Source organism: Hypomesus transpacificus, unplaced genomic scaffold (genome assembly GCF_021917145.1).
Source record: "Hypomesus transpacificus isolate Combined female unplaced genomic scaffold, fHypTra1 scaffold_130, whole genome shotgun sequence".
Classification (NCBI taxonomy): domain Eukaryota; kingdom Metazoa; phylum Chordata; class Actinopteri; order Osmeriformes; family Osmeridae; genus Hypomesus; species Hypomesus transpacificus.
In genome coordinates, this window is record NW_025813706.1 from 211,691 (window position 1) to 225,580 (window position 13,890).

A 13,890-nucleotide genomic window follows, 5' to 3' on the forward strand; every position below is an offset into this window, starting at 1 on the left:
ATAGCAGACAACACTCGCAAAAGGAGCGAGCAGCTGACTAGGTTCAACAAAATAGAAACTGTATTTTTCAATATTAAGGTCAATCTGTGGTTGCTTAAGGATCTGAAGTATGTTTGAGTGAGATTTGAATATTATGGAGCAGGATATTGTATTAGGCTATGAGACAAGATGTCTTAAATGTATTTTATATTCCTGAACAAGTCTAATTTTGTGGATGTTTATTATATAGCACAATAGGCAAACTGTCAGGCCCTCGCCAGCTCTCCACTGGTGTCCCACAGGGCTCCGTCCTTGGCCCCCTCTTCTTCTCTCTGTACACCACCTCACTTGGACCAATCATCACCTCCCATGGCTTCTCCTACCACTGCTACGCTGACGACACGCAGCTGTACCTGTCGTTCCCCCCGACCGATCCGGGGATCTCAGCTAGGATTGAGGCCTGCCTCGCAGACATCTCTGCCTGGATGACCGAGCACCACCTCCAGATGAACCTCGCCAAAACAGAACTTCTCATCATCCCGGCTAAACCCTCCATCTCCCATGATCTGTCAATCACCCTGGGATCTGCGACGGTGGCCCCTTCATCCTCTGCCAGGAACCTTGGGGTTACCATGGATGACGAGCTCTCCCTCACGGTCCACATTGCCGCAGTCTCCCGGTCTTGTAGATTCACCCTTTACAACATCCGGAAGATCAGGAGATACCTGTCTGAGCACTCCACCCAACTGCTAGTCCAAGCAATGGTCCTCTCCAAGTTGGACTACTGCAACTCGCTGCTCGCTGGTCTCCCAGCATGTGCAACCCGCCCTCTTCAGAGGATTCAGAACGCAGCGGCCCGCCTGGTCTACAATCTACCCAGACGCTCCCATGTTACCCTGCAACCAAGTCTTTCCTGCAACCTTACACCCCCACCCGTCACCTACGGTCTTCCTCAGACAACCGCCTGTTGGTCCCACCGCTCAAGACTGCCAGGTCCCAACACAAGCTCTTCTCTTGCCTGGCCCCCCAATGGTGGAACCAGCTCCCCACCTCCATCAGGGACACCGACTGTCTCCCCACCTTCAAGAAAAGGCTCAAGACGCACTTGTTCCGGGAGTACAACGGCACTTAGGAATGCTTGGCTAGACCTGTTGTTAGTTTCCTCCAAGATCACAATGACTCTTATTGAGTGACTTGTTGCTCTTGTAGGTTAGTTATAACGAAGTTAAGTCTTGTACTTGTTGTGAAATATTTTACTATTGATTGTTCTTCCACAGGTACAGTCCTGCACTTTTTTGTGGTTTATGTTGTTTTAATTTGTAAACTTGTATAACTGCATGCTCTTATGGGTCTTCCCTGTTTAGTTTTTTCACAATGTATGCTTCATGTTTTGGCTGCTTGCAATGTTTGGGACTACCTCGTTGTTATGATCAGTGACCTATGCTCTTTTGTAAAGCTCTCTCTTGGAAGTCGCTTCGGATAAAAGCGTCTGCTAAATGCATAAATGTAAATGTAATCGCCTGACAGCCTAGTTTAAATACATTCTTTAATGTGACATTACTTACTGTACATGCAAGTCTTGAATTGCTTAAATGTATGATGCTGCTAGTACACCACAGCACGATACTTGCTGTGCAACAGTATAGCACATCTATGCACGTCGTATCGTATCTAATCCGTCGTTGCTAACCTGTGCCGACGTTGTGACGTAGGCTAGCACTGAGTACCCTTCGTTGACATAAGGCACATTTTGCCACAAAAACTTAATTCAAAACTTAGCGGTGCAACTGAACGTAAATCCCAATAGAAGCAACGCAATCGTGACCAAGATGAACATTTTAACACCAACGTTGTCTATGAGTCCAAATATTGAGGGATCCTTAGGGGTGGGAAAATAAATAAAAATAAGAAATAATGGAGAATAATAAGGCAAACACACCCAATAACAAGGGCTGCATGTGCTTTTCTTTGAGTTATGTTCGACCAGTGTTGAGCTGATGTAATATTGGGGTTCCTGACCGTTCTGTTCCTCACCACCATCTGGTGCAGCTTTACACTTCCCAGTTTTCGGGCCTGCAAGTGAAATACGATCTGGCGTCAACGCACCGTCACAATAGCTAATCTCTGTGATTAACGCAGATGATCAAAGATAAAAACAGGCCCTGTGACCGCTGATTGGCTTGATTAGAGCCAAACTACCATGGCTGGCTTCCTTTGCAGTGTCTTGCAAAGTTTGAGCTCAGCTTCCATCCATTAGAATCCTGATTCATCCCTACCCTAACCTTCAATGAAGTGGACTGCTGAAATGCGGCCATACTTAGCTGCTGAAATGAGCCACTCTGCTGCTTCATGCAGCAGTATAAATGGCAGGGGAGATGTCTCTTCAAGCCAAAGGGGAAAATTCAAAGGAAAAGTATGGACATGCTGAGCTTAGCTGGAGAGACAGACATGTCTAAGTATCTAGGTTAATAGAATAATACATTAGATGTGCATTAGAGGTGTACAGTCAAGAAGGGCGAACACAAATGCTCAAGAGCGTACACACACACACACTCCCAGAGGAAACACTGAGGGCCTCACGTACATACATTCGCAAACGTAGCGTTATTAGCACCATGGCCAACCCGCAGATTGCGCACGCTGTGATACTTCAGTTTACGTTGTATTTACGAAACCTGCAGGTCATCGGGTAATCAGCGCCTTTCTCTGCCCACTAAGCGTACATTGCGGGCATTTAAACGTGCAATTGAATGGGCCTCTTTCTCTCTTTCTATCATGGATCAGCCACCAAAGTCAAAACAGCATGACTGTTTGAAATGATCCTGATGCCAATATTTGTAATGTAGCAAGGAGTTTAACAACTGCTGGAACGGAATGTGAATGCTGAGTCGGAGATTCGATGTATCTTTGATTTCTTCCAGTAACTTTAATATTGCATGGCTGCTTAATCTGTAACGCGTAATGATTTTGTGTTCACTCAACTCAAAAAGTATGATCCTTGTGGCAAAAATCTGTCTTTGTCTTGCTCGGATTACGGCTGCCATTTCACCAGGAGGCATTTGCGCACCCTGGTTTACGCCTGCTTTTAAAAGGCGTAGAATTTTCTCCGCAAAATCGAAGCACGCTTTCACGGGCGGTTTCTGTACATACCGCGGAATACATAATTAGGCCCACTTTACACATCTCCTCCCATCTCTTTATGGGAACTTCCACTTTCCCCTTGACCCTCCCGTGAATGCATATGCATGACTCGGAAAAGCGCAATTGGCCATTTTCAGTTCCCGCGACAGGCAGTCTGCGCTTTTCCGTCAGTGCGGCATGTTTGTACATACCTCGCCATGCTTTTATTCACAAATTGCGAAACAGATACGCCTGAAGTGGGCGCAAAAGCGTTAGTACATGAGGCCCTCAGTGTCTCTGATGGAGTTGGGGAGTTGATTCCACCATTGGGGGGCCAGACAGGAGAAGAGCTTGTGTTGGGACCGGGCACTCTTGAGCGGTGGGACCACCAGACGGTTGTAAGAAGAGAACCGTAGGTGGCGGGTCAGGGTGGCGGTAGAGGGTGTAAGGCCGGAGGTGAGACTTGATGTAGTCTGGTGCAGTCCCGTTCATCCCTCGGAAGGTCAGTACCAGGGTCTTGAATTTGATACGGGCCATGATGGGAAGCCAGTGGAGGGAGATGAGGAGCGGGGTAAAATGGGAGCATGTTAGAAAAGTTAAAGATGTAACTGTTATCCTGTATAAGAATGATTGTGTTCAGCAATCCTTGTGTGTAGAGAGGCCTACCCCCAAATCGGAACTTTGGGCAACACAAGCCATACGTAAATGAGGTGACCTGGGCTGACCACTCTCTCCTACTGGAGAGGCCATGAAAGATGTCTGGCCTTATCTGTGTTGGGTGAATCATATGGTCAAGCTTGGAGGGGTCAAAGAGCGCACACACTCAAACACGCACGCACAACGCGCATGCTGTTGTGGTTCTGGCCTTTGGCACTTATTTGGTTTTTCACAATGTATGCTTCATGTTTTGGATACCCGCAATGTTTGGGGCTATCTTGTTGTTATGATCAGTGACCTATGCACTTTTTTAAAACTCTCTCTTGGAAGTTGCTTTGGATAAAAGCGTCTGCTAAATGAATAAATGTAAATGTAAATAAACGGTGAGTCAGAAGGAGGGGAGGGGGGTTGTAAAGGAAGTTTTCCGACGGCACTGTATTTCTAGATTGATATGATTGTCGGATTGATACAAATTCTATATTCGAATATTACAGCAAGAAACAGAGCATTCTGTGACCAGTCATACCAAAGGACACGTATCGTAGAGTCGTTCGACAGAGTGGTATCGTTCACGATTCACACAGAGTCTTATATAGACTTATAACATCTGGTCATTCTATACACCAATCAATCAATGTAGCTGACCATGTCTCTTCTGTCATTGGCTCACTCCCTAAAAGAATACAATCATTCAGTACAATCACAGTTGAATCAACATTGAATCAACATTGTCTCCAGACCAACTAAAAGATCTACTGTCTGTAGGGTGGTCAAACACCTTAATCCTTCGCCTATCCTTTAAACTAGTCTCAGGACTTTAATGAACAAAGGAGCTTTACAGTTTACCACTATTACAACATGTATTTACCAAAAATATATGAAAAAGAAAATCACTACAGCATTTTGGCTGGTGTTCTTTAGTGTTTTACATGTTAGCCGGTGCACTTGAGTTGCATTCAAATGAGAAGTCTAAAATAGAACAGAGCTATGGAGACCAAACTACTTAGTGTGTAGGTGTTGTAGGGCTGTTTTGGCAGCCCCTTCGTCACTGGTCACCTAGACAATCGTCTGGGACAGTTGTTGATTTGCATGAATGCTAAAATGACAATCACACCTTAATGACACACCTCTGGAGAGGTGGTCTCAACAGTTGAAGAGGAAGGTGGACAGAGGAAGACTCTGAAATTATCATTAAAAGTTGTAGTCTGGTAAATGTTGATCTAAACAGCTTTTAATGTCATGTTTGATATGCTTTTGTTTCTTATTTTATGTATTACATGCTTGTAATAATTGTAATACTGTAACATGTACATGTACAGGGTTTACAGAGTTTGTGCCTACAGAAGACCAACATGTGTTTAACATATTCCCTTGTCTTGCAAGGTCACCACTTGGTCTACTGCAGCCTGGATTAATGATCCAATTTGAATTTGTATGCGTTAGACAACTTTTCAGTCATGTGACCGGCGTCCCCATTTTAGTCAGGTTTGGGTGTATATAGGAATAAGTTTTTACCAAACACTTCGAGTTTTGTTTACGATACAGCTCCGGTGCGTTAGGCGCCTAGTCTTCATTGTGAATACCTTTGTTAACCATTGCTCTGAAGGTATGTTTTGTATTTGATGATATTTCATTATCATTGTATTGATTATCTTACTATTTAGATAATAAACTATTATTGTGCATTTTGACGTTACTTGTTCTCCTTGAAACGTATCTATCAAGCTACGGCGGTGAAAACTTAGATCTAGTCTGGTTGATGCGGCTAACTGATTATAAACATAGACTTTTGTAGTAGGTTTTAACTTAAGGCCTCTGAGTCACTTACAGTGGATCTCCACGCTCCGAAGGAATTTACCGGGGCCTCTAAGTGATCGATTACATATCCTACTAGGTCTACTATGGTTAAATCTATATTATAGTAGAGATAAACGACTGTTTAGTGAACACGCAAACTTTAGGGTCGGTGCTCTGATCAAGCAGACGATTTATACCTATTTCATGTCATTAACTGTTTAGCGCTCGAGGTTACAGGTAACGCACTTGTGCACGTGTCTTAAAATTGGAGTCAGATATTAACGAGTCAATTATCTCCCTGAGAATCTAACCTAAGGTGAATTGTGGTTCCCAAGCCAGGGACAAACACCAAGCGTCTCCTTTCGATTCACCGACTACAGTGTGTGTCTGTGCGACTGTGTGTCTGTGCGTGAGTAAGCAAGCGTTTGTGTGTTATACTAGATACTACTGAATGCATTCTGAAGTCACGTAACATATATACCAGTGGTGATTTCTTTATGACTGCAAGGGTAGCTGAGCTTCCCCCGACATAAAAAAAATCACGGTCAAATATTTACAATTGTGTTAACATTTTAAATGCGTTAGAACACGTTCATATCGAAGACGAGTTTGTTCAGAATCAGCTACATATATTAGCAGGTCGACTGACTGATTTCCGTCCCATACATTCCCGTAGCGCCACAGTGCATTTCCCTGTGGAAACTCAGCTTTCATGGACTTTAATGGGGCTGCTGCAAACAGTTGTTTTCAGTGCTTCGAAACTATACGGTCATTGGATAAATGCTGCGATTATGTCCCGCCTTGGACGGTAAGCGTCTCTGGGGTTGAATGGAGGAGTGGGCTGGCATGGACGCTGGGTTTCCTCGTGATGATTGGAGGGTCTGTCGAAGGACTGCATCTCCTTTTGATTGACAGCGATTTTGTACTATAAAACTCGCCGAAGCTATTCAAGCTCTGTCACATCACGGATTTTGCAACTGCAGTTGAAAGACAAGCTGCGGCAACCTATTTCTTGGTATTTGCTTGGCGAAATTGCTAGCCAATTTTCATCATACATTTCATACAATTATACATTACATTCCTTGTTTTAGTTTAACCTAATTCCCACATTTCCTTAAGGTTTAATATTTTTTCTTTAGTTCGTTCATTAATTCGTAGGCTAGTGTCATAGGGGTGAACTAGCCAGTGAACTAAAAATGTATATGATGTAAGCCGAAAATGAGCTTCCCCTATTTGAAAGACCAGCAACCGCCACTGAAATATACATAATTACAAATAAGAAGTTGATGAACTACAACAAGTTAAGTGTAGGGGTCGAATGATTATCGGCGTGGCCGATCGGCATCGTCCCTGAAAAACGTATATCAGTCAACCCCTAGTCAAGTGTACCACAGAGGTCAAAATTAAAGGGGCAATTGACTGCAAAACCGATTTTACCTTGTCATTGTTGAAAAACGACAGTTCGGAGGGTTAACTGAACATACCGTGAATATCAAAGTCCATTGACACCTCTTTCCTATTCAAATCTCAAAAAGATTTTTTTTTGCTGTAAAACGCTAGCTTTTCAACAAAGCCACCGGTCCCACGTAGGACCGGTGATCGCCCTCTTATTGGCTCTGGTCTGTATCTTTGTCACGCCCCAGAATTTACATCCAGACCAGTCCGAGGTAGCGTCTATCTCCGATACTAGTTTAGCTGCGCGCTGCTCTGTGTAGGCTACTTATAAGGAATTACAAAAAAGAACGTTTTGAATTATAACAAGGATATTGAAAATGGACCACGATCGTAAATGCTGTGTTCCAGGCTGTACAGGGAAGGCTAACACTCACAGTCTTCCCAAGGAGCCAAACATTCAACAGGCATGGCTGCTGTTGTCTATGAGAAGATCCCGGCGAAGTTCGACACTCAATCATTCATTTGCTCTGAACATTTCACCCAAGACAGTTTTGACAACCTTGGACAATTTCAAGCAGGATATGCTAGGAAGCTGAACCTGGAAAGAGGTGCTGTTCCAACCGTATGCTCATTGCAACCGCAAGCTATAAGGACAGTATGATGTTGTGCTAACAGTTATTAGCAATGCTAACGTTTCCTGTATATAGCATACCAGGTAGAATGCTAAATACGTTTCTACACACATCAAATGACTAGCTAGACTAGCTGTAGTCGGCATTAGAAGGGAAGCTTCCGAAAAATAGCCAGAAAACAAACTGCAGTCTGGCTTATTGCTAACGCCTGTCTAGATAATCTATTTGAAAGAACTGGAGAAAGGCAGGTTCTAGATACAGGATACGTTAGCATTGCTAGTAACTGTTACTAGTAACACCTAGACTGTAGGCATGATGTAAACAAGTTTAGCTTGCTAGTTAACGCAAGAGCATAGGTAGAATGTGTGATAATTTAGCCTAGTTTATTGGCAAAGGGGCTAACGTTGATTCGTGTTCCTGACTGTGTTTCATTCAAATAAATAACCTGTGTAATGAAAATCTACAATTCAAGATGCATGTTTGTCCAGATCTTTGTCATGTTATTTTACAGCAAGATATCTAGAGCTAGCCTAGCTAGCTAACTGAAGCCGAGTAGAATCACGATATGGTTTGGTTGCTAAGCTGTAGCCTAACGTTCTACCCACCTAAGTCAATCCAGTTTGCTTCAACAACAGAAGTGGAAACAAGTAATGTTATCATTTCAAATGATATATAGTCAATCTGTTGAAAACAGTGTTGTGTAGACACAATAGATTTATTTGCGCGTTTTTATTTCAAGTCTCCAACCTCGGTGTTTCAGCAAGTGCTGCTGTTGGCCGTGTTGCGTTTTTGCTCCCAGCTTCACTCGTTGATAACCAACCAATCAGCGCGCAGCTTATCTAAATATTAATGAGCATACCATAAAAGGAGAAAAGCTAGTGTTTTTTCCCGGGAACATTTCAGAGGATCTGTCAGAGGGCATAGAACAGCACCCGGGCCATTTTCAACCCAACCAATGTTACATACCCTATTCAGAGACCTTAAGGAACAGTGTGAAATACCCAAAAAACCCAGTCAATTGCCCCTTTAAGGGCTTTCCCTATTAGCCGCATAACAGTGCTAACATGCATGCTGGGTTTCCAGGGCTGTGGGCCTCTCTGCAGTCCTTTCAGGGTATCAATGGCAAACACACTTCCTTTCACATCCACGGGAAGCTGAGCTTTGTAATTATCTTTAATATATCAGTCCAGAAAGTAGATATATGTGCCGAGGGCTGGCTACCTGCCCTGCTCATGAAAGACCAGCCTCGCTAGAGAGGGTTTTCCCCGACGTAACGTTCTGAGCAGTAACCCGGATGCGTGGCCATTGTGGAGGCACTCGGTGTAAATAACAGAAAGGAGAACAATGAAATATTGTGCGCTTTGGATACTTGTCAGTAGTGAATGTAGCCATGTCCAAACAACTGAAAAGCTCATCAAAACGTGTCTAAGATGCAAAGGCATATAGGGACGGACTTGGACCACAAGAAAATGCGCGATATTTCGAGAAATTACAATTTATTGGCGGTGCAGATCCCTACGAGTTAGCTCCATCTACTTGGATCCGTGACAACCCGGTGATTCTGCCTTCAGTTGGATATCTCGGTATTGTTAACTACCGGGTTTTCTCAACGAACCCATTCACATGCAGTTGTTTGATATGAATTATATTATGTCAACGTCTGCTTTACAGTAAAATAAGCGCACAGTAAAAACAATAAAAGCAGTAATTGTTTTTAATATTAAAAATATTATCATTACAATAGAAAATTAGTTTTGAGCTGCTGAAATAAACATTTCACAATACCTGACAAGAAATGTGCCGAACAAATCCGTATTTTGTCCAGATTTTTCCCTCGTAGATTACCGTAGTAACCTTCACTGTATGATATCATTGCGAAACTCAAGGTGTAGCCAAGTGACTCTCGATCCTGTTTTTTCCCTGGTAGATCTTGGTTGAGCATTGCCATCACAAGCGCCTCCTTTACTTTGATAATCTCTGAAATTCCTCTCCCTGGTTTTAAATAACTTTTGGAAGTCGATAATATTGCAAATGTTTTTCTCGATCTGTCCTATTGGTACAACCTGAAACACGGCAATAATTAACCATTTTCCTTGATGACGTTCGGTATATACTTCCGTGCTTGTGCTTTGTTGTGATGCGGAGTGCCTCCGATATGGCGACTTCTGATCTGATGACGCGCCGTGAAAACCCTCTATTGGGGCTAGCTCAACTTCGCCCCTCACTGGAGTCAAACAACAGACAACATGGATGGTAACAGCTAGCATTGATTCATGCAGAAGAAAAGAGATAGCATCAATGCTAGCATAGTTACACTTTTACAGTGGGAAACAATCGGAGAACGGTTAGCATGGATGGTAACATACTTGATATGTCTACTGTAGAACAGTCAGAGGAACAGTTTAAATGCGACTGGCACTATGACCACGCCCACCCACCCTTACGGTGCGTTCACACTGCAAGCGGGGCGGGCAGAGCGGAGCGTCGGCTTCCAATTCATTTTCAATGAAACAAGGCATTGACGCCCGCGTAGGGCATTGTGGGAAGGCGTTTCTAGGTTTGACAATTTCAAGATGGAAGAGCAACTCACAGAGACATAAACAAAAAAAATGATGCCTGGCGCAGGGTTGCTGAGGTTGTCGGCGTCCCTGGTGTGTTGTATTTTGTACTTTAATTCAGTTTCTTCACATTACGTAACTTTCTTCTGTGCTAGCTGCATAGTCTAGCTAGCTCACCCGGCACACGATTGACATTCAACGCTGAAATGCTGGCTGGCAGCCACTCGCTATCCATACAGTGAATGTGTAGTGTTAAGTCATAATCTAGCGATTGATTTGCAGAGATTTCGAGTAATATAATAAAAGGTTACACATGTCAACGTTTATGCCTGATGCATCTTTTTTTCCAGCCGGAACAAGACCCGTTCCATAGAGTGCAGGTGGCATTTCATCTTTCACTCGGCCTACAAAAAGTGTGGAAAAAGATAACCTATTGTGTGCTGTAGATAAGATCATGTCAGATCTAGAATGCGTGTCGGATTTCTGCTTAATGTGTGTAAAAGTTGTATTTTGTCTGCACATTTGCCATGACATTATACGAACTACAACAGTGATTTAAGAAAACTGCAGCTCTGAATGAATCTGTCTGACACGCCCCCGAGCGTGGTGCACTGTGGGAAGGCCGGCGGTGCTGAGCGGTAAAAAAGTCTGCAGTGTGAACGCACCGTTAGTTTTCTGAGGTAAGAAAATTAACCATGTAACATACAGAAGGAACTGGAAATCTGCAGATAGTAAGCACAAACAAGATACTTAACTTCAAGGCATTACATCTTAATGTTTTTAAATTCAAAAGGTCTAGGAGCAATGCAGCCTCAGAATGTAGCATGTAGAGGCATTTCCACGGCTGAAAAATGCTTTAGTTGTAACTAACCTACAAGAGCAACAAGTCACTCAATAAGAGTCATTGTGATCCTGGGGGAAACTAACATCACGCTTACCCAGTCCTGTACGATACATAGCTGTTTTCGTACAGAGATGTTAATAAAAAAAAAAAGATGCATGGCGCAAGGTTGCCGAAGTTGTTGGTGCTTGTACTTTCAAATTCCGTCTAGTCACAGTACGTAACTTCGTTCTGTGGTAACTAGCTAGCTAGCTAGCCCGGCTGGAACTCCCTATCGTATCGACAGATCAGCAGAGACTTAAAGTACTATAATAAATCGTTTTTTACACATGTCAACGTGTATGTTTATTAAACAGTTTTGTATTTTGTATACAAGTTGTATTTTGATCGATGTTGTGAGTACGTAAACCCAAGTCTGAACACTTGGCCATTACAACTACAACAGTGACTTTGTAGAAGAAGTGAGAATTACCACGGTGTATAACAGTGCGTTCACACTGCAGCGACGCGAATCGCTTGCCATTGCTCGCCTTCCCACAGTTCAACACGCTCGGGGGCGTTTCAAACAGATGAATGTAGAATCTAGTTAGACTGACAGAATGCCTGCTTCTGGATTCGGGTGCACCAGCTGGGCATACGCCTGGGTGTAAAGGCCGATTTATACTTCTGCGTTTTTACGCACACGGGGAGAAACGCCAAGAAACGCCCTCTGCGTGTCCTCTCCAGCCCCTCCTGATTTTCCTGACTATCCGTCTGTCATTTTACGAATCCCCTTGGCTGTGATTGGTCCGTATTACGAACCGCTTGCGTCAGGGGTGGGGGGCGGGGTTGCCGTGACCAACAAGAGAACAGAATCCTTTGACCGCCATTGTTGTACGTTTTTACAATTCATATTTCAGCTAAACAGTACATGTAAATCAGCATCTGAATTAAAATGTAACGAGAAATGGGCAGTGTAGTTGCTGAAAATTTGCTTATTTTATTGATGAAACGGTTCATTTGTAAATTTGCTCCGACTTTTCGATAACCTAGCTAGCATCGCAGTGCAGCGCCATCTATTGTTCTGGCAGTGAATTGCTTTCAGCACGCAGAGCCGTCAGAGTAGTATAAATTCAACCAATCCGTTTTACTCCGTGCGTGCATCTGTCCGTTAACGGAGACGCAGAAGTACAAATCGGCCTTAACGCTACGTCCGAAAGTCACGACTAACTTAAAGTTGCGATTAGTGCACCAGTTAGACTTAAGCCCTTAATGTGCTGCACCTGGGTGTACATTTTACGGATAGTGGGGAGCAGGCGTAACTTGTAAAATCGGACTAATATCCATGGTAATTATAATGTACAACAGTTTGATCGCACATGCAGCGCGTCTTGTTTATAGGCAACATATGGAAAGGGCATTAAGGCGAGAACGATTCGTCCGTCATCGCACAAATCCACTGTTAATGTTATTGGTAATCGATTTCCAAGCTGATTGTTTCTGTTTGTTTGTGTTGATATTATTACATTTCCCCGTGAGCACACTTCTATTCTGAGTAAACAACTCTAGAAGTTTTCTAATTTCTCAAAAAATGTATTTTCCTTTTGTTTAGTTATTTTAATCCATGGGAAAATGTGACGCTTTCACATTTTCACAAGGACGCGCATCTTTAAACCAGGCGTAGCTACGACCGTGCCGAGGGCACTAGCTGGGTGTAAAAAAGTTGGTCTTAATTCCTACGTCTTAGCTACGTCCGACTTTGTGATTTGAATTTACACCAAGTGCACCAAGCTTGACAGACCACGGTCGTAGCTACGCCTGGTTTTAAGATGCGTGTCCTTGTGAAAATGTGAAAGCGTCGATCGTTGCCAAGCAACACATTTAAGAGCCTATCCAAAGCGCACTCTACAGCTAGCCTATCTCCCTTCAAAACAAGCCATGGATTAAAAAAAACTAAACAAAAGGAAAATACATTTTTAGAGAAATTATAAAACTTCTAGAGTTGTTTACTCAGAATAGAAGCGTGTTCACGGGGACATTTTATAATATCAACACAAACAAATAGAAACAATCAGCTTGGAAATCGATCACCAATAAAATTAACAGTGGATTTGTGCGATGACGGACAAATCTTTCTCGCCTTAATGCCATTTCCATATGTTGCCTATAAACAAGACGCGCTGCATGTGCGATCAAACTGTTGTACATTATAATTACCATGGATATTAGTCCGATTTTCAAACTTACGCCTGCTCCCCATTAGGCGCAAAATGTACATCCAGGTGCAGCACATAAAGGGCTTAAGTCTAAATGGTGCACTAGTCGTAACTTTAAGTTAGTCGTGACTTTCAGTTCTACGTTGGACGTAGCATTACACCCAGGCGTATGCCCAGCTGCTGCACTCGGCTCCAGATGCTGGGCTAGACTGCAAGACCCCACAGTTTGGGTGACCCATCGTACTATCTATGAACTTAATCTAAATAACCTTCAGGGGCATGCTTGCATTCCTTCTGCATGAATTCAGCTCAGCATAAGCCTGGCAGCTAAATGCAAAGCTAACATTATACATGTAACTTTCCAAAATGTGAGCCACATCAAAGACCTAATACACACAGAAGTACAGATACAGACGATAAACAACACACACATTTTACGTGCCTGCATGCGCACACACACACAGGCTGGGTGAGATGCTTGCTTGGTGATGTAGCTGGCGGAGGTTGTGACCTTGTGTCAGCTGTGAGGTGGAGACAAAGACATGGTGAGACGTAGCATCTGCTCTATGGTGTGGCCTTTCAGTGCGTCCGTGTGTGTAACAGAGAGAGACGGAGAATGATTGAGAGAGAGAGAGACAAAGGGAGAGAGAGAGACCGAGTGAGAGAGAGAGATACACAGTGAGCGATGAAGAGAATAAATAACCCGTCACTACTCA

The 13,890-nt window shown here is 43.4% G+C and overlaps 1 protein-coding gene across 12 annotated transcripts in view; it reads right to left on the reverse strand.

Annotated features, from left to right (window-relative positions):
• Positions 1-13,890, reverse strand: part of cblb (Cbl proto-oncogene B, E3 ubiquitin protein ligase) — a 150,253-nt gene that overhangs the window by 72,606 nt on the left and 63,757 nt on the right. Inside the window, exon 2 of one of the 12 annotated variants that reach the window (XM_047050885.1) lies at positions 13,617-13,695. The exons of the other annotated variants lie outside the window; for them this stretch is intronic. The gene's annotated coding sequence lies outside the window, so the exon portion shown is untranslated. The remainder of the gene's footprint in view (positions 1-13,616; positions 13,696-13,890) is intronic. 12 annotated transcript variants of the gene reach the window in all.